We start from the raw sequence: 26,243 nt of genomic DNA, 5'->3' as shown, positions 1-26,243 counted from the left end.
CGATCATGTGTTTATGTGGGCTTGTGAATAAACTTGTTGCCACCAAATTGCTAAAAGATGGCTCATTAAAAGCTAATCACAGTTAAACTAGGGTCAGCCTTTTGAGCCTCATGAACTCCATGTTATATTTGTTGAGTACGACATGTACTTACGCTTGCTTTACTTTTTAAATCTGTAACACCCGGTTTTAAGGACAAAGCCAAATGCACACCATATGTGAGCCCTGGTAATCAAACCTCACATATAGCTACAAATGAAGGGGCAGTATCAATTCACAATGCTTAATATATAGCGAACTTAGCAAAAGAGATAACCTTAGAAAGCAATCAACGGATAGACAACTCTGATCTCCGGGTGCAGACTTCACTCCCCTGGATCCAACTGACTGGTTGATCACAAACCCAACTTCTCAAGCCTCTGACGGACTGTTATCTAGCCTGAGGTGTGGGGGAAATTGCAAGAGTGAGTCCATGTCGAACTCAACAAATATAGCAACAAGGTATTGTAATCCATAACCGCATGATCAAGTGTAATTGAATAATGAATTGCACATAAACAATTTAAATGAACATACAACAATTCCCTCAGTTTTCCGGGCCACCCGTATCCGTGGGCACGGCTATTATAATAGTTTTACACTCTGCAGAGGTTGTACACTTTCACTGTGAGTCATGATTTCCAAATGTATGGGTTTGCAAGGTCCAAAACACCGGAAACCATATAAAGCCACCCAAGAGCTCGTCTAACCGGCCAAGGCCGCAGGGTCATCAGATATAGGAACCCCCCTTCCAAAAATAAAGTAAAAGGCCGCTTCCAAAGCTAGGCTCAACAGGACAGAGGCTGTCCTATACCCAACTCGCAGACCTCTAACCAGCTAGAAAAGGGTTTCTCAAATAACTAGAGCTAGAGCCATATAGCCCTCACAGCTGTACTGTAAATCCCAGCTTTTGCCAAAGGATAACATTCATCATTTATGTTTATATCACATTTCATTAAACAAGCCCAAGATCATGGTCACAGAAAGAAAACCCAAGCTATACTTGCCTTAAACACCGATCCTTCGGTAAGCTTTAATCTTCAACGTTTTCTTCTTCTTCTTCTTGATCTCCAACTTCTTATAGATCACCAATGCAAAACTCACCGACTGGACAAGACCGAAAAGCACCACACAAGCATCCGAACAAGCATGCATAGCAAACATACTAGATTAGATCAATACACCAATCAATAAAAAAGATTCCAAATCTAATCTACGCATTGCTACGATCACACACACGCGAAAGACACACTAATCGGAGCTACGGTAAAACAGAAACATCTATCGAAGGATTTACGTTGGAAAGAAAACTATATGCTTTATCTATTTTTAATGATCATAAAACATGTATAAGATATCTCAGGGGAATATCTAAAATTGAGTTAAGTCATTTTATACTTGAGTTATTAGATTTAGAAAACTAAGATAAATTAATCATATCTTAATTATAAATATCTTGATATCATTTATGCAAATTAAATTAAAATATAATAACAAATGAGAGTATATATATTCAAAGTATATATGTCACATTTAAACTTGGCAAATTACAATTTAAAGACATACATGTTTATGTCACTAATTAATCATATTTTATTAATCAACATATCTCATATTATATAAAGTATTTAAACTTTACTTTAGAAATATAGAACATGTGAGAGCAACTAATAGAACAATTATATTATGTCTCATAATTGATCTAAGCAAGTCATAATTAAAAAGGCATTAATGTTGGCATACGTCATATTTTATAATTATAAAAGATTATATATATACTTTTAGTCATTTAAACATCTATAAATTAAAAACATAAATCGTGTGAGGGCATCTATTCATACTTAACACATATGCAACATTCAACTAATTATAATCTAAGACTATACTGAAGTTACTGATTAATCAGATTAACAGGTTATGCATAATCACCGGAATACAAAACCTATATTGTTTCTAGTTATAAAACTAATTATAAGCATGTTAACCAATTTAATATTTAGCTATATATGAAAAATCATGTGACATGAAAACCATTAGCGCTACTGCGTAGAGCGCTTCGACATACAAGCAAACATATACAAATAAATAAAAGCAGTACACCAAACATGATAAACAACTTATGAAAAGGTTACTGACATGTAGGTCTTGTTTCTACGATCGCGTGAGCGCAAAAACCGCTGAAAACGGAGATCGGACGGAAAAGATACGGACTCCGGACGATTTAAACAAGGGAGGGCATTCTAGGTATTTCACTTGAAAAGAGCTGAAATAAATAAAATATTTAGTATTGACGGGATTAAACAATGATGGGAATACATATTGGAAAGATAAAACTGAAAGAATTGAATTCGGATATCATACGGATGAATAATAGATGAAAAGGACGGAAGTTAAATGAATCACGGACCTGTCTGCGATTTAAGAAAACTTTATTCGCGGATATGCCCTTCTTCTACCTCTGGATCAAAAGCGCTACAGTAGAATTACGAGGCACTGTTCATACGGAAACAGAGGGGCGCACGCATGAAGGGAAACAGGAGCGGCCAAGGGGGAAACTGGGCGGCTGGCCATGGAGGAGCCATGGGGGAAGCTTGGCGGTCGGCTGGGGCTCTGCTGGCTGGCCAGCGGCGCAGCGACGGGCCGCGGCTGCGGTAGGCCAAGCGGCCCAGCAAGCAGCAAAGTTGCACAGGGCTCGCGCAGGGGCACAGGGAGGAGAGGGGCGGCCTCGGCCAGAGGCTCGGCCAGCGGGGGCAAGGGATGGCCGGCGGGGCTAGGCAGCGGCGCGGTAGCACTAGCCCATGGCCTGGGGCTGGCCGCGAGGGCAAGAGATGGCCGACAATGGTGATGCTCGCTGGAGAAGGAAAAGAAAGGATGGGGAACGGTTCAACGGTAACGGATTCGTGAAACAAAACACGAGACGGTGTAGAGGAGATCGATACGAACCTTGTGATTGTCTCGGAATTTGCAGGGGACACCGGAGTTGGCCGGAAAAGCTCGCCGAACCTTCGCCGGAAACCTAGCTGTGGTGAACTTCGGCGTCCAATCTGCGGGGCTACGTATGGCGGCTCGAAAAACGGGCTGTACTTCTGGAATCCTCGCATCGAGGGCTACGCCGGCATATATATACACGTAGGGTTTAGATATTTTGGAAATCCGAGATATTTTACTAAATATTGATTTTCGGAATTAAAATAATTACAGAAAATTGGGAATTACTATTTAGGCTCCGAAAAATATCTCTGAGCTCCGAAAAATACTAGAAAAATTCCTGAGGATAGATGGAAGAATAAGGAACACAACCAAAGTGGTTTAGCTCCCGAAAAAGACTTTTGCATTGATCGAGGAAAAAGACAAAGCTCCAAGAAACATGAATTTAATCCCGAAAAAGGTCGGAAAGATTCCCGGAAAGAGAGGCATCGTCCTAACGTGTCTCAAAACCTTTTCCAAGCCTTTAGATTTTAAAAACAAGGCATCTTATCTAACTTTTGTTTTTGCAAATTTTTAAATTCTTTTTAAACCACTACTTGAAAGCAATATTTTAAAGATTGAGATTTGAATTTATTTTCCTAACCACTCATCACAAAAGTATCAATGCAACGGCATGTATGCACAAACATGTTGTTACCCTTATGTTGGATTTTAATTTAAAGAAAAATTTCTTTTACCTATGTTTTTATGAGCACAAAACTACAAAATAAATCATTTTTACTCTATTTCTAAAAGTGCAAAATTTGGGGTGTTACAAAATCTTTGGAAAAATCCCTGATGGGTACCAAATTGCTAGAGTTTGGAGGAATTAGGCTTGTGATCAACCAGTCAGTTATCCCTGTGGAATTGGAGTCTTCACCCGAAGATCAGAGTTGTCTTTCCACTGTTTGTTGTCTAAGGTTATATTCTTTATACTAAGTACATTCTATATTGAGCATTGTCTTTCGATATTACCCTTATTTGTAGCTATATGTGAGATTTGACTTTCTGGTCTCACATATAGTGTGTATCTAGTTTTGTTCTTAAAACCGGGTGTTACATAATCACTAATCACTTACTGTTCATGATACGGAATTTAGTTCATCACGTTTTCTATAGTTTTAGACTATGATTTAATTTACTGGTTCCTCCTTTTTTGTCGTAGATATATGTGCCCTACCACATCATGTAACAAAGAGAACTAAAGCCAATCTAAATGGTCCTATGGAGAAGTAGATTTCCCTTGAGGTGAAAATACAAAACAAGACAACAAAAGTCAAAAATATCCAACAACCATGCCACTTAATTTCTCCTAATCAAAACTGTAGATATTCTATTGGACTTTGAGTCCTTTAGAAGAATTTCGTATCAGATGAAAACATAGCACACGACACACCTCTATGACATTTGCACATTTTTAATTATGCACATCGCCGTCAGTGTGTGTTGATGTGAAATTAAGGGGGTTAAGTCCCAAGAGGGAGGTCTGCTAGGCTGCAAGGATGTCTTCGCCTCCCCTAGGCCATCAACTTGTATGAGCCTCCACATCTCTTGGTCTAGGCGACTAGGGTGGCGACCGCAGGCACTGCCACCCACCACGCCGCCCTCCCCTTCTCTTAACTCATCGTTGCCCTGAGCATGGTCACTAGAGAACCGCAAGGACGGCAGCGGCAGGGCCCTCATGCCTGGTCCACCATTTGGGGAGCACTAGTCCATCTCCATTAGGGAAGTTTGTCGGCGTCCGTGAGAAATTAGCGGTGGCAGCGGTGTGGTGGCTCAGATCCACACCAGCAGAAGATGGATCCGATGAGCCAGCGTTCGTATCTGGCCATGAAAGCTGGGGTCCTGCTTGCATCAGCTATGACTATTCAGCGCCGCCGTGGCTCGATCCGGCTACCCCTGCCCGAATCCACAGTAGCAAGTGGACGGTAGTGGTGGTAGTGGCCATGCGTGGCTTTGCACCTAGGGCATGTAAGCAACATGTGGATGGCGTGGGATACATGATGGTTGTGTAGGCTGCTCATGGATGGCTTGGTCATGGAGAGGCGGCTGCCGCATACAGACGTGGTGATTGTTTGTTCCTAGCAATCGATCCGTTGGTACCCTAGGGGTGGTGGCAGCCTAAGTGTCAGTGCAAGGATCTCATTGAGGAGGAGGTTGATCCCATCAACAGTGGCGGCCCTAGAGGTTGCGGCAGCGATAGAGGACTCCAATTGAGGTGATGACCATCCTAATGATGGCGACTACCCTTTGGGTGGCCGAGGCCTAGGAATCCGGCGAAGCGAAAGTGGATCCTATTGGCTCATGTCTGATCGGCAAGTTCTAATTGGAGTACGACGGATGAAGGTGGTCTAACTGATGACATGTGGTGTCAGCTCACTTGAAGCAGATGAACATGACAGCAGTGGAGGTTCACAGCGTTGGCGTACTAGGGGTGGCGGTGACATGATGACTTCCACTCACTGAATCTTGCCATTTTAGGAAAGTGTCGGAAGCAGGGATGTGCCAAGGTTGTAGTTTTTTTTATTTTTTTGCTTGTAAGTTGTCCTCTTTGTTAAGGTGCCTAAGTGTTCTCGTATCCTTTTGGCTATGTATATCCTTCGTGGATATAGAGACCAGATTAATGAAAATCCATTATCTAAAAAATGTCCCAAGAGGGAGTCTTCCTGGTCATATTTTGCTTAGTTATGGATGTTTTTGGCCAACAAGGACATCAATCCCTTCAATGGGGTCTATGTGACATCCGCCCCAATGCAATTTGAATTATGCCTATGGTGACCAATGTGTATATGCTAATAAAATATTGTGATGGTTTAGTCCCACAGACATTGGTTATTAAGGTTCAGGTACTGTTGTCGCAAATCTCGCCCCACACTCAATGGCCTATCACAACCAGATTGAAATGAGCATCACTCGAGGGTTGATTCGCAAAGAAGAAGGGAAAGCCAGCATGCATAGCCTGTTTCTGAAACCAACTTACCTAGTCTCGTCATATCCATTGCAAAAAACCTAGAAACTCCTCCTAGGAAGGAGCCTATTGGAAGGTGCACCTAGGGTAGTTCTATGTTGGCATGGCCACCTAACATGGGATACATCACAATAGTGGTCAAGGCCTGCATTTTTTCTCCTAGACACATGGGTTGTGATCTAGTATTGGGATTGAAAGTCGTTAGGGTGCCAGGCTTTGTTTTCTTTCTTCACTTTGACTATGTGCTTTGATGCAGAAGCTAGAGGTGGGTTTAGGATTATTGTATCAACTCAATGAATTAATGATCTTGAATAAAATCCTTCCTTTATAAAAAAATAAGCCGAGTCAACTTAAATTCTTACTCGGCCAATCAACCCGAGTGAATTCATTCAATCAGCCAACCAATGTGAGTGGCATTTTCTATCATCGACAAGTGGAAACCTGTCAATTGAGACTAATGCACTATCATCTAACAGAGCACACCAACAGTTGGAAATTGCAAGTGCATGCTCATGGAAATTAATAGGCGGAGATCACAAATACTTTCCCTGATCTATCATTTCAAATCGTGCCCTCTACACACCACTATGTGCATATACCATTGTCGCTCATCACCTCCGATCTGCCGGCCCAAAAAAATCATCTTCCCTTCTCTAGCACATGGCACACCTCTGTGACATTTGGCACATTTTTAATTATGCCCATGGTGGCAAGTGTTTGTTGATGTGAGATTAAGGGAGTTAAGTCCTAAGTTGGAGTCTTCCTGGTCATGTTTTGCTTAGTTGTGGGTGTTTTGGGCCAACAAGAACATCAATCCCTTCAATTGGCTGCATGTGACATCCACGCCAAGTTATTGAGGTTCGGGTAATTGTCGCAAATCTCGTCCTACACTCAATGGGATATCACACCCGGATTGAAATGAGCATCACTTGAGGATTGATTCGCAACGTAGAAGCTATCATAGCCGGTTTATGAAACCGACTTATCTAGTTTCGTCATATCCACTGCGAAAAGGCTAGAATCGCTTCCCAGGAAGGAGCCTGTTGGCAGGTGCACTTAGGGTTGTTCTATGTTGGCAAGGCCACCTACCATGGGGTATATCACAATAGTGGTCCAGGCATTTTTTTTCCTAGGCACATGGGTTGTGATCTAGTCTCAGGATTGAAAAAGTCATTATTAGGGTGCCAGGCTTTGTTTTCTTTCTTCGTTTTGGCTATGTACTTTGATGTAGAAGCTGGAGGTGCGTTCGGGGTTATTGTATAAGCTCAATGTAATGATCTTGAATAAAATCCTTCCTTCATAAAAGAAAATATGAAGTGTTATGCAGTATATCTAACCAATATATCCGGTTGTTAGCATACATTCCACAGTCTTGGTGTTTGTTTTGTTTTAAATGGAATTATAATAAAATCAAATGTACAGGTTGTTCTTGAGTGAATCTATGAAAACAAAACAAAGTAGATACAATGCTCGATGTAATATAATTAAGATAATTTTAATTATTGTTTTGCTAGCTGTGCTGTGTCTCATCTCTATAATAATGATGTTTCTCACAGGAAAAGACACGGAGTAGAACTTAAACTATCGTACTAGACCTCATATTCAATGAAGCACTAAGAGAGGTTGATCTTTCTTCAGGAGGAATATTTCTTTTTAAAAATTAATTCTTTTCAACCATCAGTACAGGGTAGCAATAGCTAGGATTGTGAAAACCATGATGTGTTTGTTGGTATTAGTAACAGTTCAGGGACTACATCTTCAAAACCTAGGAACTTAGAGGGAATCATATATGCTAATATATTGCATATGGTGCCTACCACGGATCAGAGTGACAAACATTATTGTTAAGAATAATTGCAATTGTAAAACTAAAGATATGCTAGAGGCAAGGATGCACTCGATTGCATATGGTGCCTAACAATTATCTCTTGAGCTAGCTATGTTGCCTTTTCTTTCTAGCTGGTAGCCATGTGTCTAGTTAGCTGGTGGTGGTAGCCTGGAATGACCTGAAGCAAGTTAGGGCGAATTTATAGGATTCCAGCTAGTCGGATTCAGTTACTAATCCATGATGGCTGCACAAAATATCTTGTTCCATTCATCAAATCAACGGTGAGCTTACTATGATCTCATCTGTCTCTAGAACCATGAAATAAGATCTACTGCATCAAGTCATGCACATTGGTAAATAGTTGACCACGATTTTCCAACATTGGCATGGTTTCTCTGAAGAATAAAGTAAAGTTTCTGTTGGATCTGCTGCTTCTGCACTCATAGCTCCTTTCAAGGCACTCTGTTGTTGGCCTATTCCATGCCACACGAATCCCTACACTGGAGCAACCATGTTGCCGTCAAATTGATGAAAGCCTGCAAGTTGTAGGCAGTGTTAATATTATAGACATATGCTTTTTGAATACTGCAATCTGTTGCATGGTCAGGCTATGTATGTAGTAGAAAGACATATAGAGTGCAGCTCTTGGCATGGTTCACATCATCTTTGGTGCTGATAGTTATTGGGCCCTGTTTATCTAACTGGTTTTAATTATTACTGTGTAGATTGTTCAACTGAGCTCCAACAAAAACCAATCCATATACTAGATCACCATCCATATATCAGCCCCATTTGTCAAACCTTTTCCTATGTGCACACAACGAAGAAAAAAAGACTATAACACATTCGTTGTCAATCCATATACTAGATCGCCCGCCATCTATGCAATTTTGGTAAATGTTTTCTTTATCAAAGAACAAAGCCAGTACATATTTGAAGTAGGTTACATCTTTTTATGTTACGGCTTACAATCTATCAGCACTAATAGTATTAGACTGAAAAATCTAGACATGGTAACCCTTTCCTAGGCTATGTTTGAAATCCTGGTCACATATTAGTAGGCACTAATAGTATTTGATCTTTCTTTGGGAGAAAATGTCTAGAGATATACTTACCTATGTATCAAATGATATGAGTAACAGATTGTTGGACATCGAAAGTGCGCATTGTAGACATCGATAGTGCGTGTTGTAGACATCGAAGTGCGTGTTCGGTATGCGTGCTAATCAGTCATTTTCTGGATATTGGCGACATAATAATGCCAATCGCTTTATTCGCATGCCTATGTGTGAAAATATTCGAGGGGTGCTTTATAATTCTTAGCTATTAGTCAAAAAAGTGGGCATGCACAAAACCCACTTACTTGCGGGAAGATATTCTTACTTTCACACAATACCAAGCTATCTTTCTCTCTTTTATATATATATATATATATATATATATATATATATATATATATATCATAACTCTCCTTATTAGTAAATGTAACACCCTAAAAATTGCTCTTTTTGAAATAGGTTTAAAATGATTAATTTATGAATTTTTGTGCTCATGAAATATAGGAAAAAGAATATTTTTCATTATATTAAAATTCATCACAAGGAGTAGCAACATGGTTGTGCATACATGCTGTTGCAAAGTATTTCTTTTGTATTGTGTGGTTTGAAACTAAACTTCAAATTGCTTCAAATAGATTTGAAAAAATACTTGAGATAAAAAGAAAATGGAATTCCTCTCCTCTCTCTCTTTGGCCTGGCCTGTTTTTCTCGCCGGCCCGCTAACCCCCTCCTCCTCAGCCTGTTGGCCCGGCCGACAGCCTAGCATGCCACCGCAGCCCAGCAGGCCGGCCCAGCCGAGCAGTGCGCCCGCGCCGCGCGTCTCTTCTCTCTCTCTCTCTCTACGACTAACAACCCAGTCCTGCTTGTCATGGGTCGTCCCCTACCTCGCGTCGTCCTCGCTCGGGACTCTAACTCGATGCCAACTTCGCTTCCGCTATGAACCCACTGCTTTGGCGTGTGCCATACGCAACTTGGCTCCATAAAAGGCAGCCCTGAGCCACACCGCACCCTATCCCAAACCCTAGCACGCGCAGCCGCCCTCGTTTAGTGCCAGCGCAACCATTTGGATCTCGCTGAGAAGAAAGTTGATGCCGCCGTGCTCGTCTCATCGTTAAACCAGTGTCAGCCTTTTGAGCCTCATGAACCCCATGTTATATTTGTTGAGTACGACATGTACTTACGCTTTGCTTTATTTTTCAATTATTTGGATAAAAATCCCGGATGGATACCAGATTGCTAGAGTTTGGAGGAATTAGGCTTGTGATCAACCAGTTAGTTGTCCCTGTGGAATTGGAGTTTCCAACCAAAGATCAAAGTTGTTTTTTCGCTATTTGCTATCTAAGGTTATATCATTTATACTAAGTATATTATATATTAAGCGTTGTCCATTGATATTACATTTATTTGTAGCTATATGTGAGATTTGACTTCCTGGGCTCACATATGGTGTGTATTTGGTTTAGTTCTTAAAACCGGGTGCTACAAAATGGTATTGGAGCAATGCTAACTGTAGGACGCAAGCCTAGTAGAAACTGGTCGTTTTAAGGTTTAGAAGTTGCTACAAAAACCCTTGCTCCATGAACCTTGATATTTTCTTCTCTACTATATCTCTACCCTTGCTACTCATCTCTTCCTTGGTGCTTATTTTAAAGTCTTTGTTCTCATCTTCACTCCTTGATTTGATATGCTTTTAGAACTGTCCATGTAACACCTAAAAATCTGCATTCTTTTAAAATAGTAAATTTGAGTTATTTATGTTATTATGTGTGCATTCAAATATAAGAAAAATACTATTTTTTGTGAAATTAAAATCAAATATAAGGTTAGTAACCCCTTGATGCATACATGTTGCTGCACCTGTATTTTTGTAATGATTGGTTTTGATCAAAGTTGAATTGGATACAAAATCAAATTTGAAAATGGTTTGCTAAAACTCTAGAAAATAAAAAGAAAAAGGAAATGCATTCTCTCCCCTTCCCCTTCTTCAATTTTGGCCTGTTGGCCCATTTCTCCCGTCGGCCCACGCGCCTCCCTCCTTTCCCCCTTCCCCATTTCCTTCCCAGGCCAGCCCAGCACCGCTGGCAACTGCCGCTGCCGCGCCCTCCCTCCTGCTCTACCGCTGACGGCTTGGGCCCACGCGTCAGCGTCGTCCCCCACCTCCTGGGCGCCCCGCGCTCGGTCAAGCGCAACCGCTGCCACGCCCACTTCGGTCGTGGGAGCATCCTCTCCCCCACCTATGCCCCGGCCTCTACAAAAGGGAGCCGAGTGTGTAGCCGCCCTCCCTGTTGCCTCCCCACTCCAATTTTGCGCTCGCCAGTGCATGAGGAAGCCATAGCTGCCGCGCCCGGATCCGTCGTCTGCTCCTTCGTGTGGTCCGCCGACCCCGAGCCACCTCTGTCTCCATTTTTCCCCGTGGTGAGATTCGCCGTGCTCCCCTCTTTCTCCCCATGCCTTCAATTCAGTGTTTCATGGCCTCTAGGGCCCATTTCACGTGCGCCAGTGAGCTCCACGCTGCTGGCCATGGCGACCACCGCCTCGGCCATGACCTCCAGCAACATTCTCAGCCTAGGCGGGTTCCCCTCCACCCCCTCTCTTCCTCGGTGCCCTCGGTTCTTCGAATCGTGGCCCGTAGACCCCAACCCGTGCGCGCCGGTGACCTCCTTGCCACCGGCCATGGTGCCCCGCCGCGGATGCCACTGTTCTGGCCGCCGGCCTCCTTTCTCTCTCTCCCCCTCTCTAATCCGAGCCATCCATCGCATGATCAACGGCTCTGAGAGGCCAATACCCCTTCGCGGGACATTTTGCTAAAGAGACCCCCTAGTTTTGCCTAATCAAACCCGCAGTCCTCGGCTGTTTTGATTAATTCCAGATTTATTTTTATTTAAATTCAAAAATAGTTCCTTCTATTTACAGAAATGCCACTACACTGTTTTGCTCTTAAAATCGTCGTTTTAGCTCTGAATTGACCCATTCAAATTGCGTTAGATTCATAATAAAGTTCTCTACATGTTAGTACCACAATTAATCATGTTTGCAACTTTTAAATTTCATGGCTAGGTTTAATTAAATAAATTGCTATAGGAAACCCCATTTAATTCATAACTTTCGCATTTTAGCTTCGATTTTCGTGAACTTCGCATTGACATGATCGTAGCGAGACATAGATTCTTTTCATAAACATTTTATCTTGCTTTCTATACTGCTGGTGTACTGTTCTAACTATAGGATTGTTTGCTTTGCATGAATGCCTTTGGAATGTTGTATGTTGCCGTGTTGGTTGCGTTCAGACGGTGAGGAGAACGTTGGAGACCAAGAGTTCTTTGACGACCAGCAGGACCAGCAGGAGTTTGCTAACCAAGGCAAGTATAGCGTGGAATATACCTTGATGTCCTATTCACCATTTATTAATTACTCATTTGCATGTGTCTAATTTTGATACTCGTAAGGACATCCTAGTGTTTGATTATCCTGTTCCTTGTTCTTCTATGGGTTATATGCATATGGGTAGTTTGCTAGCGCTCAATGTAACTATACATGATCTACATAATGAAATAATGGTTCTATAGAACGAAAAGGTAAAATTGACTTTTTAACAACTGAATTATAGGGCGAAGGAGCAAATGACTTTCAATCATGATGCTCTCAGCCCTCCATAAGGACTTATGTGTCAGGCAAAAGCTGGGACTGACAGTGCAACCGTGAGGGTCACATGGGTCTGACTTTAGCTCAGTAATAGGACCTTTTCGAGCTTGTTAGAGGTTACCTTTATGGCGCAAAAGGGGCTTGCCACGTTGGGTATAGGGCTGCCTCTGTTCCTATGTGTATAGCCACGATGGATATGTGCCATAGGAAAGGGGGGTTCCTACATCTGCCTGCTGAGGAAACCTAGCGGCCCTAACTTGTTAGAGAAACCTATGAAATGGCTTCATAGTGTACCCTACCCGCTCACCTTGGCAGTGATAAGGGAGTAATTAACCCGGGCATAAGGGAATCATGACTCATGGTGAATGTGCACAACCTCTACAGAGGGTTACAAACTGTTATAACAGCCATGCTCACGGTCATGAGCGGCCTGGAAAACTCACATAATAATTGGTTACTTATTGTTGTTTATTTATGATGTTATACGATGATAATATGATCCAAATGATTCTGATATCTGATTATGTGGGTTCAAACGGGAGCTTAAGCATAACTTGATAATAGTTGATGATAAAATCTTGACCCACTAAAAGTGCTAACTGCAGTAAACCAGTGTTATCCTTTTTGAGCTTTCATAACCCCATGTTAACTTGTTAAGTACGGCAAGTACTTACGCTTGTTTACTTTCAATATTTGGATAAAAATCCCAGATGGGTAATAGATGTCAACGGATATGAGGAGTTCCTAAAGGACTTTTAGGCTTATGGTCAACCAGTTGACCATTCCTGTGTTGGAGCTTCCATGAGAGAGTTATCTTTTTATTTTCTGCTGTGTTGTATAAGACTATGTGATGTTATTAATCGTGATGTAAGATACACCATGATGATACTTCTTATAATTTGTCGACTTATGTATGTGACTGATCCCTGGGCACATATGAGTTTAGTGCATTCAATTTTATCCTTAAAATTGGGTGTGACAGTCCATCATCACCTTCTTGCATAATCCGAAGATGAGTCTTAGGATTGTTACCCCTAGTACAATGAGGACGATAGTATCACAAGTTGAGTCAATGATTGAATTGTGCACCTTTAGTGCTTTGTTGAACTGTCATTATGCTTCTGCTTGTTTTGAATCTTTGTAATTAGTGCAATGATCTTATGGGGTTTGCCCACAATGTCATTTAGTTTATAGGCTTAAGGTATAAGGATCCGTGCAATAAATAGTTGGGTTTTGGGTTCTCCTGTTCCCTCTATCCTGTCTTTTCAGAGCGGCCTGCACCCTTCAGCTTTCATCTCTATTTTTCGAAGACCAAAAATCATAGAAAAATTATGTACAACATTAGACTTAAACGTCTTTCTCTGAACACAAATATCACCTTGATAGCTATTTTTGTTATGGAGTTATGAAAATCACAAGATGATGCAACCGCGCTGCCTAAAACTTGGAGCAGTTTCTGTTGTGCACTATTTTGGACTGCTTGAACTACAGAATTTGGAAAAATGTTCTATAAGGAAGTTGTGGAGAAATTTATAAGGTTTCCAACGGTATAAGCTACAACTCCATTGGGTTAACAGACTAGGAGTTACAGCTGTTTTACTGCACTGTTGTTTTTCTGCTCATGAGGAATTCTAGATTTCTTGTTCTTGCCCCTATACGAGAGTATCATTGGGATGTCAGAACGTCTTGATACTAGTTAGCTCATCTAGAAGAAGTTGCATGCTACACTTCTTGTGTCCCCTAGTTGATCCTTTCTTCAGGGGGGTAGCTAAAGTGAAGGTGGTTTTGAAGATTCTAGCTCTCACTGGGAAGGAATCCTGCCAATACAAATCCACCGCCATCCAATTCCCCATTTATAGAGCAAGCTTTCATGATGCAGACTCAGATATTATAGACTATTGCTCAAAGAGTGTTGAACAACCCACATCAAGCACCCCCTATTGACAAGCGTGGTGAATTTATGAAGGGATACCCACCGACACACTCTCATACAAGCGAACCACTAGAAGCTGATGACTGGCTTAGAGCTGTGGAACGACAATTGGACATAGCTTAGTGAGATGACCATGAGAAGGTGTTTTTGTGTCCGACCATCACCAGGGTGCAGCACAAGACTAGTGGAGTCTTACTATTATGGACATCCCAACAATGTTGGATAGGTCACTTGGAAGGAGTTTAGTGAGAGCTTCAGGTCGTACCACATTCCCATAGGTTTGGTACAACTCAAGCCAGATGAGTTATGGGCTCTTAAGCAAGGATCTATGACTGTGTGTGAGTATCGTTATGTGATCACTCAGTTGTCATGTTATTCTCCAGAAGAAGTGGATAATGATGCTAAGAAACAGAAATGCTTTTTGAAAGGACTAAATGATGGTTTGCAACTACAGCTAATGACCGTGGTGGATGCCGACTATCAGACATTGGTGGACAGAGCAAATGTAATTGAGAACAAGTGACGAGAGATGAAGGAGAAGAAGAGAAAGTTTGACATTCAGCGCCAGTTAAGTAACACTCGTCTTCATTTTGCTACAGAAGCAGAATATCAATCATGCCCTATGAATCTGCTTGGGAGTACAGATCAGGATCAGTATCATCAACCTAATGATGAAGTGTAGCATTTTAGCTCTCAAGAGCCATGTCTGTCATCTCCTACTATCACCTTGATGAAGACAAATACTTCTACTAGTGAGGAAGATTATGATTGTGGTGAAAATGGACACTATAAGAATGATTATCTTGAGAAGCTTGCTGAGAGTAATCAAAGCCAGAGTCAACAACAGCAGGAGTCAGAACAGAATGTCCCTAAGGAGCAGGTGCAAGGAAATAAGTTAAAGCAAAACTACATTCAAGGCAGGTCGAACAATGTAGATATGATTACTACCCATGGATCTAAGGAGGTTGTTTATGGTTTGATTGCAGTAAGCTCAGCCACTACTATGGTGTTGTTTGACCCCAGTGCATCACATTTGTTTATCTCTAGTGCATACGCAGAAGATCATAAGATAACTATGATTCCAATGAGGAAACCCCTAATAGTTCACTCTCTAGGAGGTGAAAAGATGGCAAACCGCATATGCCCAAAAGTTAGTCTTAACATAAAAAGGAAGAACTTCGAGGCAAACCTTATAGTTTTGGGGTTAATGGACATTGATGTTATTCTTGGAAAGGGTTGGGTATCTGCTTGTAAAGGAGTAATTAAGTGTGCTCAATGTTCGGTGCTTCTAACAACACCGTTGGGAGAAAGAATTGAGTATGAGGGTATTCGATCTGCACCTAAGGAATACGAGGATGATCTATTGGAAAGGGTGTACACTGAGGATAGTAAAGTGGATTATGAGTTTTCAGATGTCAATGTATAGGAACAAACACCTTTGGAGGAGATCAATAAGATAGACAATCGTGCCTATGCAAACTATCCAACTAAGAAGGTTCTGAATGCTCAAGGTGCCATATGAAGTTAAATCATACTCTCTAGCTCTCACTTGGAAGAATTGGATAATCTGATAAGGGAGGTGGCACCCAAAGATGTGAGAGAAACTCAGAGTTTCAATGAGGTTGGGTTAGAGGTTCAAGGAAGGTTTATCCAAGACCATCAATTATTGGTAGAGCTACCGAAGAAGCTTTTAAGTTAGTTTGGATCAAGTGACCTCAGCTAAGTGTTTGAAGGAGTCCAAGAAGAGGTTGAAGCAAAACCTATGTATTAGCTTTGTCAGATCAGGACAAGAGCTTTATATCTATTATGATGCACCCTAACAAAGGTGTGGGATGTGTCCTTATGCAAGAAGGAAAAAAATAGAGTCTTATGCAAGAAAGCATGATATGGAACATCTGAAGTATGATCTGGATTCATCCATTATGAAGTGTGGAGGTACTATGTAGCTGGGAATAAAAGTGACATCTAGGAGGATCACAAGAATCTATAGGACATCTTCACTAAGTTGGTCTTGAGCCTGTGTTATCCTCATTGGAATGAAATTGATTATGACTTGGAAAAGTGCTATCACTTCAAGGAGCAAAGTCATGGACGATGCCCTTAGCAATAGAAAATTGTGCTAAGAAGGTTCGGGTGACACCAAGGACTACGAATTGTATTCAAGGTTCAAGCAACTTAACCAGAATCCTTAATGTTTTGAATATTGGTAGTAGAATCTCCTTCTGACCAAGAGATTGGTCAGGCTCCATTGGAAAATGAATATTTTAAGAAAGAGAATTGATAGTATGGACTAAAAAGGAAAGGTGGTCTAGTGATTGGAGTTACCTAAGTATTGTTTGAAGTATCTGTCAGAATCCTAGAATCAGTTTGACAAGTTACTTGGAGTAAGGTCATTAGGTATGCAAAGTAAAGTGGGATCCTTATCAAGATGATGGAACTACATGAGGAAATAAAGAAGAATCCAAAGTTGAAGTATCCCTATCTCCTAGTCGACGTCTTTCGAATCTCATGGACGAGATCATCTTAAGGGGGGTAGAATTGTAACACCCTAAAAATTGCTCTTTTTGAAATAGGTTTAAAATGATTAATATAGGAAAAAGAATATTTTTCATGAAATATAGGAAAAAGAATATTTTTCATTATATTAAAATTCATCATAAGGAGTAAGAAAATGGAATTCCTCTCCTCTCTCTCTCTCTTTGGTCCGGCTTGTTTTCCCCGACGGCCTGCTTACCTCCTCCTCCTCGGCCTGTTGGCCCGGCCGACAGCCCAGCGTGCCACCGCAACCTAGCAGGCTGACCTAGCCGAGCACCGCACCCATGCCACGTGTCTCCTCTCTCTCTCTCTCTACGACCATTAGCCTAGGTCTGCTTGTCATGGGTCATCCCCTACCTCGCGTCGTCCCTGCTCGGGACTCTAACTGATGAGGACATGACCTCTATACATATGACCATGCTTGGAGAACCATATAGAGACCAAGGAGATCAACAAGGGTGTCCAAGTCAACAAGGAGGCCCGAGGCTAATTCGGTTCGAGTCCCCGAGGTGGAGGCCCAAAGCAACTCAAGTTCGAGTCTGTCTCGGCCTCCAGGACCAGTCTGCCTTAAACTGGTCACCTAGGACGCATCCGGACTCTGTTTTTGATGATCCACATATGGATGGAAAGATAATTGGATAAGGAAGCCAACCCACTTGGTTTCACATCAAAATACCTTCAGAATCAACAGGAATAATCGAAACAAGTCAGCGTCCAGAATCTGCCAGGGTGCTGCGACACCGTCTTTTGGTCTGTTGGACCGTGTATCGTGTTTGGGCCCATTAGGGGGCGCGTCTAGGGGGGTGACGCCCAAAACTCTATAAATAGCAGCCGTCGCTCTCCTTAGGGTTTGGGTTTTGTTTAGTTCTTGATTTCCTCGTGAAACAGACGTTGTTTTGCTGCAACTGTCGCCGCCAAGGCCGCTTGCTGTGAACCAGGGTCCCAGTTCTTGATCTTGTTCGCCTGTGGCGATTAGTCCTTTCGAATAAAGACTTGAACTCTTTCTCATTATCATACGCCTCATATTTATTTGCAATTTCAGATTGCGTTTATCTCGTTCTTGCTTGTGTTCTCGATTCGCTTGCAGGAAAGCCTTCTTGGCGAGGTCAATCGCATTCGCGTGGTTGATAACCAACGGAGCAGTGGTGTAACGGTTGTAGGGGTCCAAATCAGTCTTGGTTCGAAGCCTAGATCATGAATGTCGAGTCTCCACCAATCGACGCTATCATACCTTTCGGAAGATCGGGCCTAGTCTACATCAAGTGGTATCAGAGACCTTGTTGCCCGTTAGGTATAACTTTGTTTTCCCCTATAGATTGCTACTGTTTTTGTTTTACCTATAGTCCACAAAAAGCCCAAAAAAATATACACTATCACATATCTCTAGTCCTATAGCCCGCTGTGCCTTTGCAATTTTTTTAATTTCAGTTTGCTTTATTGAACTGCCGTCCCTCGCCGCGTCTTAGTGTTCGTTGTGTTCTGATCTTGTTCTTGGTCTAGTGTCAAGTCTTGTTTCATAGTGTGGCTTGTATCAGATTGATCTCTAGTTTTTCTTTGGATTTGAAATAGTCACGGAGTGGGTTGCGTCATTGAGTTTGGTTTGTCTAGCAATTCCTTCTACGGCTTCCTCGGTTAAGTATTTTTCTTCCACGGTGGAAATATCTAAAGTCTAATCTCTTATGTGCGGCACTTTTGTGAGCTAAAAAACATAAAACAAAGAAAAAGGCAAAGAGGTGCAAAAACCAAAAGAAGGAAAAAAAGCTGCACCTAAAAAAAGAGAGAAAAAATAAAGAAGGAAAAAAAGTTTAGAAGTGCTTGCGTCCTTTTGAGTCCTTGTGCTGAGTTGTATTGTATTGCTTGCTTGAACTAGGTTCAGGATGAGTTTAGGCTAGCAACATAGACTAGCTTGGGACTACTTTTCAATCTTGCAATTTCTGAATTAAATTATTGCTATTCCTTTCTACTATATTGTGCCTATCCAAGCTCCACTTTCTTCTAATCAAGTATAGTTTCGCCTTGCAACTGTTACACTCAAGCTACAATGGTATCACAGTCACCGATCAATTGCACTGCCTGTTGCTTTGGTAAGAACACTTGTAAGACCGTGGTAAGACGTTTGAGAGTTGAGTGCCTTATTTTTCCTTGTCCACAACCTAAGTAGTTGATAGGGATAATACTTTTGTGTTGTCTTTTGCTGTCTTCTAACAATGACAGGTTGTTCGTATCCACCGACTTATGATGGTATAGGTGCTGATGAGTACATGGAGTGGGAAATTGCCATCGATAATATATTTGCTACTTGCTTTATGTGTCCAAGGAGGAAGGTAAAAAATGCAGCTAGTGTTTTGCGATATTCTGCTTTATCTTGGTGGGAGTCTTTAGATCCTTCTAATAAACCTCAAACTTGGAATGATATAAAACATCTTATGAGAGAAAAATTTATTAATCCATCTCTTGTAATTAATTCAAATGATGAGGTGCATCAACTAGATCAATCTCTTGTTATTCCTCCTGCTATGCCTAACCTTTTGCAGGACAATGTATAAAAGAGCGAGGATGACGTGATAGAAAAGGAGATGCTCACAGCCTCATGTGAAAATTCAGAACCATCAACTATTACACCTGCTGAACATGAGAGCAAAGGTAATGCCCACGATGCTAAACTCACGGAAGGTGAGAGTTCTCTTGATGTGCTGAATTTTTTCACCAATCATGCTATGATAGAGCAAATTTTAGTGGAGCCTTTGCTTGATTTACCTTTGTCACAAGATGATTTGCTTGATATTTCTTGTGATGAAGATGACTTGCATGATGATATTTATGTTATACCTATGCAATCATTGAAGAATGATCATGATATATGTGTGCTGAAATCGAGCACTTGTGCTGAAAATAGACTTGTTATTTATAATGCTAGTGAAGTTGATGAACTGAAATTGTTGTCTTCTTTAAATACTTTAGGTTACATTGAATTTGATGTTCTGTGTAATCTTAGTTCTTTAGAGGAAAAACTTTATGCATATGCTGATTTGCCATGGTTCTCTAGACATACATATCATGTTTTTGGTAAATATAACAACCAAGGGCAATATTTGATACAACGAGTTTACATTTGTACAAATCCCAATTCTCCTTTTGTTGTACAAATTAATGATCAACTAGAGGACAGTAAAATCAACACTGTTGTTATGCCATATTCCTCTAGTTTTGCTTTTCAAACACAAGTGGAATACAAAGAAAGGGAGCATATGTTTCTTGTTAGTACTAATCTTTTGCAGGATAGTATTAGCAAAGATCGTGTGTATTTCAATCGAGCAGACTACATGTCTGTAGGACAAGACATGATACAAACCTGGACATGTGGTCATATTCTTTCTCACAACATTGTCCATTTTCATTATTTTGGAAACCTCGATTGTGCTCATGTTGTGCAGGGTCGACTTCAAACAAAATCGATGCCGAGGACGGCTTTTCGTCAAGAAAGGGAGGATGATGAGGACATGACCTCCATACATATGACCATGCTTGGAGAACCATATAGAGACCAAGGAGATCAGCAAGGGTGTCCAAGTCAACAAGGAGGCCCGAGGCTAATTCGGTTCGAGTCCCCGAGGTGGAGGCCCAAAGCAACTCAAGTTCGAGTCTGTCTCGGCCTCCAGGACCAGTCTGCCTTAAACTGGTCACCCAGGACGCATCCGGACTCCGTTTTTGATGATCCACATATGGATGGAAAGATAATTGGATAAGGAAGCCAACCCAATTGGTTTCACGTCAAAAGACCTTCGGAATCAACGGTAATCATCAAAACAATTCAGCGTCCAGAATCTGCCAGGGTGCTGCGACACTGTCTTTTGGTCCGTTGGACCGTGTATCGTGTTTGGGCCCATTAGGGGGCGCGTCTAGGGGGGTGATGCCCAAAACTCTATAAATAGCAGCTGTCACTCTCCTTAGGGTTTGGGTTTTGTTTAGTTCTTGATTTCCTCGTGAAACAGATGTCATTTTGCTGCAACTGTCACTGCCAAGGCCGCTTGCTGTGAACCAGGGCCCCAGTTCTTGATCTTGTTCGCCTGTGGCGATTAGTCCTTTCGAATAAAGACTTGAACTCTTTCTCATTATCATAAGCCTCATATTTATTTGCAATTTCCGATTGCGTTTATCTCGTTCTTGCTTGTGTTCTCGATTCGCTTGCAGGAAAGCCTTCTCGGCAAGGTCAATCGCGTTCGCGTGGTTGATAACCAACAGAGCAGTGGTGTAACGGTTGCGGGGGTCCGAATCAGTCTTGGTTCGAAGCCTAGATCATGAACATCGAGTTTCCACCAATCGACGCTATCATACCTTTCGGAAGATCGGGCCTAGTCTACATCACTAACCCAATGCCAACTCCACCTCCGCTATGAACCCACCGCTTTGGCATGCGCCCTACGCAACTTGGCCCCATAAAAGGCAGCCCTAAGCCATACCGCACCCCTATCCCAAACCCTAGCATGCCTAGCCACCCTTGTTTAGCGCCAGCACCGCTATTTGGATCTCACCGAGAAGAAAGTCGATGCCGTCGTGCTCGTCTCATCGTTCTGCCGCTTCGCCGTCGTCCAGCGCTATTTTTAGGCCTTTGGGATCTGGTAAGGAGGCCCCAAGTGCTCGTGTTTGCCCTCTCTTTCTCTCTGCTGGCTTTACACCATCGCCAGTGCTTCGTTGGACCTCCCAAGCCACCAATTTGAGCACCGCACCGTCTCTGTGGTTGCGTGGCTTTCACCGAACCCTAGATAGAGTTCGCTTGCGCCTCTGCTCCCTTCCCGTGTTCTACTTTTGGCCAATGATGGATGGAATCATTGTTCCGACGAGACTCTGGCAAGGCCAAGCTCTCCCCGGCCATGGCCCCGCCATTCCTAGCCCTGCTCCAACGACCAACCCGACGTCAGGTCACCCCAGTCGTCCACTTCAAAACCAACGGCCGAGATTAGATCCCATTAAATCAGTACCCCTTCGGTCCATGCTGTGTTGTGGACTTGGTGCACCAGCCAGGCACATTTGACCTCAGCCGATCCACAGTAGGCCACCCAACCACAAGCCGCCACATGGCGCTACCTCAGCGTGGACACGGTTAGCCTGGCGGATTTTCAAAAGAGCCCCTCTACTTATTTGAAATCAACCGGCCATCCACCTGTGTTCAAAAGTATTTAAAAGAAGGTCCTTTTCTTCTATTTTCACTCCTGTCCTTTTCAAAAATAGTACCCACAGTCTCCGACCCAGATTTAAAATCCCATCTTGTGTATTTTAATTTGAAATTTAGATCCATGTATTTACAACAATGCCATAGCCTTGTTTTAGCTATAAAATCTTCGTTTTAACTCCGATTCGATCCATTCGAGTTGCGCTAGATTCGTAGTGAAGTAATCTACATGTTAATGCTACTATTAATCATGTTTTCGACTTTTAAATTTTGTGGTTTAATCTAGATTTAAACTATTAATTTTCTACATAAGATCTTGTTTAATTCGTAACTTTCATGTTTTAGATCCGATTTTCATGATCCTTGCATCTGTGTGTTCATAGCGAGACATAGATTCGTTTTAAAACCTTTTCATTGATTGGAGTACTGTTATAATATAGTTTTGTTTGTATGCATGTTTGTTTGGATGCTTGTGTGGTGCTATATGATCTTGTCCAATCGGTGAGCTTTACGTGGTGATCAAGAAGTAGTTCTTTGGAGGCTACGAATCAATAGAAGAAGGATCTAAGTTTAAGGCAAGTATAGCATGGGATCTTCCTTGTTGTCCTATACACCTTTAATCATTTAATTCATGCTTCATGTGTCTACCTTGATTACCACTAAGGTTTTCCTAGTATCTTGTACCTTGTTCCTTGACACCTTTGGGTTATTGCATTGGGTAATATGATGCTAGTGCTCAACTACAACCATGATCTTGTAATGTTACTAATGGAATATGCAATAAACATTAAAAGATGCTTTTTAGCAACATGGAATCAAGGGGGCCAGAGCATTGGGCTGCTTTATGGTGCTCTAGATTCCTCTCCCTAAGGACTTATCTATAAGCGAACATCCGGGACTTACAGTATAGCTGTTAGTGCTACATGGCTCTAGCTTTAGCTCAGTACAAGGACCTTTTCTAGCTTGTTAGTGGTTACCCTTATTAGCGTAAGAATGGCTTACCGAATCGGGTATAGGACAACCTCTACTCTTATGTGTATAGCCATGATTGAATTGTGCCATTCAACAGGGGGTTCCTATATCTGTTTGTCGAGTGAATCAAATGGCCCTAACTTGTTAGACGAACCTTTGAAAGGCTTCATAGTAAACCCTGCCGACCTTCCTTGGTAGTAGGTCAAGAGGTTGGCCACCTTGAGCAAAAGGGTAAATCACGACTCACTGTGAAAGTGTACAATCTCTATAGAGTGTAAAACTAGTATATCAGCCATGCTCACAGTCACGAGCGACCTTGGACCCATACAGAATAGATGATGAACACTGATGATATTGATGATGATGATGCTCACTAATGATTACTATTTATGCTATTTATTATTCATATTTACCTGATCATGTGTTTATGGGCTTATGATAACTTTGTTGCCACCCTATTGCTAAGATCATGACTCAATAAAAGCTAATTGCAGTTAAACCAGTGTCAGCCTTTTGAGCCTCATGAACCTCATGTTATATTTGTTGAGTACGATATGTACTTACGCTTGCTTTATTGTTCAATTATTTGGATAAAAATCCTGGATGGGTACCAGATTGCTAGAGTTTGGCACTACGTGAAAAATGATTTTTAGCAATGGGACAAATTTTTTGTGGGGGCGGCTGGTGATGGAGCCGCCCCTACAGTGGCGTGTTCGAGAGCCACGAGACCAGCCACCCCTAAAATTAGAACAGTAGGGGCGGCTGGTGATATGAGACGCCCCTACAAATGGGTCGAATTTGTAGGGGCGGCTCAATCACCAGCCGCCCCTGGTATGTCTATTTGTAGGGGCGACTCAATCACGAACCGCCCCTACTGTGCGAACTGCGGTCGTTTATCCGAAGTACCCCCTTCGCACAGAGCCTTCCTCCACCACATAGAGCCTTCTCTCCCCACCCCTCTCTCCCCTCTTCACACACACTCCTCCGCTAGTCCACCGTCTCCGCGCTCAGCCTCCCCCAATCCGCCCAACCAAACCCCACCGCCTCGCCTCACCAGAACCCTAGCCAGCCCCCCCACCGACCCATCGACATGACAAAGATCCTCCACATCCAAGGCGGGCAGTGTGGGAACAAGATCGAGGCCAAGTTCTGGGAGGTGATCTGCGATGAGCACGACATCGACCACACTGGCAAGTACGTCGGCGACTCCGACCTCCAGCTTGAGCGCATCAACGTCTACTACAATGAAGCCAGCGGTGGATGCTACGTCCCGCGCGTCGTCCTCATGGACCTCGAGCCCGTCACCATGGACTCCGTGCGCTGAGGGCCCTTCGGCCAGATCTTCTGCCCCGACAACTTTGTCTTCGGCCAGTCCGGCGCCGACAACAACTGGGCCAAGGGCCACTACACCGAGGGCACAGAGCTCATCGACTCCGTGCTCAACGTCGTCCGCAAGGAGGCCGAGAACTGCGACTGCCTCCAAGGTATGTCTTGTCTATCTGATCTATCCCACCGAATCTCATGTTTTTGCCCCTTTCCTCTCCGGGGTTATGGAGACACGAGCCCTTCTGGATCTAGGGTTTATGAGTCATTGCACTTGTGTTGTGCCTGTAGATCTGATCGATTTCGCCTAGATCTAAGCGGTTTGTGACATTTTCGATGAATTGACCAGATTTTGTCATAGAATTCTCATACCTCTCAGTGGTCGTTGCGCTAGACGCCTGATAGCCTTACTGATCCATTATGATGCATTGTTCTCCCTTAATACTGCAGGGTTCTAGGTCTGCCACTCGCTGGGAGGAGGTACTGGTTCAGGAATGGGCACCCTGCTCATCTCCAAGATCAGGGAGGAGTACCCTGACCGCATGATGTTGACATTCTCTGTCTTCCCGTCGCCCAAGGTGTCTGATACTGTCGTGGAGCCCTACAACACCGCGCTCTCAGTTCACCAGCTTGTTGAGAACGCAGATGAGTGCATGGTGCTCGATAACGAGGCTCTCTATGACATCTGCTTCCGCACGCTCAAGCTTGCTACACCAACCTGTAAGTGCTGAATGATCTTTTGCTTGACGTTACACATTCCATTTTTGCATTTCTATCCTATTAGTTTCTGTTGTTGATATTTATTTGGCATGTTCTGGTTGATAGTATAACATTCTGTTTGCTTGTATTTCACAAATTGATGATGCAATGATTTATCTGTATATGCTTTATGCCATCAACATTTATTATTGATATAAATATATGTGGGTTGTAACTCGTGGAAGTGTTATGATATGTATAGTGCTTATTTCTTTTTGTCTGGAATGCAGCACACGCAGACTAGTTGTTCATTGTGTTTTGCTAACATGTTTATTGATTATTTGCTGTCATGGTCTGGCACTTCTATCTTGTATGTCTCCAGTACACATTTTCCATTCTTCTTGTTATATACATGTAAATGATCAGCTACAAAATGATGCTGGAAAACCTGTTAATAATAAACATATGGGTTGTAACCTCAGGAAGTGTTATGATGTGCATAACGCTCATTTCTTTGTCTGGAAGCACAAGCAAACTAGTTTTTTACTGTGTTTTGCTAACATGTTTATTGGCTATTTGCTGTTATTCAAGTTTCACAATGTAAGCTAGCGTACTTTGTCAAGTGGGTTGATTTCTTGTAAAAATAGTCATGCAATGGTACAAGTGAGACATATAGACTGGACATTGTTGTATTGTGGTGGTTGAACTTTGAACCTAGGAGAGCCTTTGAAAAGTTCTGTCTGCAACTTTGCATATGGTGCCTTCTGAAATGTGAATACAAGACTTTGTAGTAGTTAAACTCCAGTTTTAGTGAACTCACTGAACGAGTTTTTTCCATGTCCATTGTTGATAGATTGTGCTGATTGAACGAGCTAGTGCCCAACAAATCCATTGAACTAGCTCCCTTCATTCAGTTTATCCTATAATTGCTCATATAACTTGTTGCTTGGTTTGGTTGGCTTTGGAGCAAACCAAATGGCATCACAAGGATCAGTCTAATATTTCCATGTCTTTGTTTTCTTATTTGCTTTACTTGATGCAGATATACCTAACAGTGAAGGGAACAACAACAGACAGATCTTGTGTTGCAGGTAAAATATGACATACATGT

The 26,243-nt window shown here is 42.3% G+C and overlaps 1 long non-coding RNA gene and 1 pseudogene across 1 annotated transcript; one reads left to right on the top strand and one right to left on the bottom strand.

Annotated features, from left to right (window-relative positions):
* Positions 1 to 812: 812 nt before the first annotated feature.
* Positions 813 to 3,113, bottom strand: LOC136490948 (uncharacterized). The gene is made up of 3 exons (XR_010767923.1): positions 2,981 to 3,113; positions 2,174 to 2,300; positions 813 to 1,144 (listed from the first exon to the last, which is right to left on the bottom strand). It is a non-coding gene; the product is annotated as an uncharacterized lncRNA (long non-coding RNA).
* Positions 3,114 to 24,200: 21,087 nt separating this feature from the next.
* On the top strand, positions 24,201 to 25,236 carry LOC136494735 (tubulin beta chain-like; annotated as a pseudogene).
* Positions 25,237 to 26,243: the final 1,007 nt, after the last annotated feature.

Source organism: Miscanthus floridulus, chromosome 11, assembly GCF_019320115.1.
Source record: "Miscanthus floridulus cultivar M001 chromosome 11, ASM1932011v1, whole genome shotgun sequence".
Classification (NCBI taxonomy): Eukaryota; Viridiplantae; Streptophyta; class Magnoliopsida; order Poales; family Poaceae; genus Miscanthus; species Miscanthus floridulus.
This window is presented reverse-complemented; position numbering and strand designations above follow the sequence as displayed.